This window comes from Triticum aestivum, chromosome 3A, assembly GCF_018294505.1.
Source record: "Triticum aestivum cultivar Chinese Spring chromosome 3A, IWGSC CS RefSeq v2.1, whole genome shotgun sequence".
Lineage (NCBI taxonomy): Eukaryota > Viridiplantae > Streptophyta > Magnoliopsida > Poales > Poaceae > Triticum > Triticum aestivum.
In genome coordinates, this window is record NC_057800.1 from 326,045,899 (window position 1) to 326,048,037 (window position 2,139).

Below are 2,139 nucleotides of genomic sequence, written 5' to 3' on the forward strand. Positions count from 1 at the left end.
TTCTAGGTGCTGCGTCACCTTATTAATGGGCCAGGCCCATGTAATTTCGAAATACTTAAGTATAGGCTATTTTTAGAGTCCGTATGTGTGGGGAAACAAGAGTTAGGGTTGCTTTCGGACCCCACCCTTAAGGGCCACGAAATTCCCCCCTCTTCCTCCATATATACAGCCCTTAGGGCGTCGTTTAGACTTTGGGTTTTGTTTAGACTAAAAGTTCGCCATAGCTGCAACTTCACGTACTTCGTTTGTGTCCAACGACCAGACCAAGACATCACAGAACCTCACCTTGATCAATAAAGCTTTCATCTTATATTCGCAATATCCCGATTGCAATCTCAGTTTCTTGCTTGTTCTTCGTTTGCTCGCAGGAAACAGACCCTCGTGGTCAGGTTGATCATGCTCCGGCGTGGTCAATAACCCTCGGAAGTTGGTTTAGCGATTGCTAAGGTGCGACGTCTCGCACGTTCGTAGTCGGATCGTCAAGGTCGACTCCCACAGAAAACGATAGCCACCATCTCATCGAAACATCGGGACACCTTAGCCTCTATCAATCGTTACCAAGAAACGAAAGTACCTGATAATTCAATTGGCGTGCGCGAGCTCTAGTGATTGGTCCAGTATGTATAGCAACACGGGCTGTGGGTGTAACAATGGTATTGATGTCCTCATCATCCTCCCCTTCTTGAAATGAAGTCGTCCTCGACGAAAGTTCATCGTCCTCACCCAAATAAGGCTTCAAATCTGCAATGTTAAAAGTGGGACTAACCCCAAAATCTGTAGGCAGCTCAAGTTTATATGCATTATCATTTATTTTCTCTAACACCTTAAAAGGACCATCAGCACGTGGCATTAGCTTTGATTTGCGCAAAATAGGAAATCTATCCTTACGCAAATGTAACCAAACAAGATCTCCACGTGCAAACAGAACATGTTTTCTACCCTTATCTCCAGCAAGTTTATATTTAGCATTCATACGCTCAATGTTTTCCTTAGTTAACTCATGCATTTTTAAAATCAATTCAGCATGTTCTTTAGCATCAAAATTAACCTTCTCCGAAGATGGAAGAGGCAACAAATCAATAGGTGCACGAGGTAGGAAACCATACACAATTTCGAAAGGGCACATCTTAGTAGTAGAATGCAATGAACGATTATAAGCAAATTCAATATGAGGCAAGCATTCTTCCCACATTTTCTTATTATTCTTCAAAACAGCCCTAAGCATAGTAGACAATGTTCTATTGACTACTTCAGTTTGTCCATCAGTTTGGGGGTGATAAGTAGTACTAAAAAGCAGCTTAGTCCCCAACTTAGCCCATAAACATCTCCAAAAGTGGCTAAGAAATTTAGTATCACGATCTGAAACAATAGTATTTGGCCCACCATGCAAGCGAATAATTTCACGAAAGAACAAATCAGCAACATTAACAGCATCGTCGCTTTTATGACATGGTATAAAGTGTGCCATTTTTGAGAACCTATCCACGACAACAAATATGTTATCCCTCCCCTTCTTTGTTCAAGGTAAACCTAAAACAAAGTCCATAGATATATCCTCCCAAGGAACACTAGGTACAGGCAAAGGCATATATAAACCATGAGGATTGAGTCGTGACTTAGCTTTTTGACATGTAGTGCAGCGAGCAACAAAACGCTCAACATCCCGTCTCATCTTTGGCCAAAAGAAATGTGTAGCAAGTATATCCTCCATCTTCTTGACGCCAAAGTGTCCCATTAATCCTCCTCCATGCGCCTCCTGCAACAACAAAAGAGGAACGGAGCTAGCTGGAATGCATAGCTTGTTAGCACGAAACACAAATCCATCATTAAGAACGAACTTGTTCCAAGTTCTCCCTTCCTTGCAATTTAGCAATACATCTTTAAATTCAGCATCATGCACATATTGATCTTTGATGGTCTCCAAACCAAATATTTTAAAGTCAAGTTGTGAAAGCATAGTATAACGACGAGACAATGCATCAGCAATAACATTTTCTTTACCCTTCTTGTGTTTAATGACATAAGGGAAAGTCTCAATGAATTCAACCCATTTAGCATGTCTACGGTTCAGTTTTGCTTGACTTTCAATGTGTTTCAAAGATTCATGATCAGAATGTATAACAAATTCCTTGGGCCATA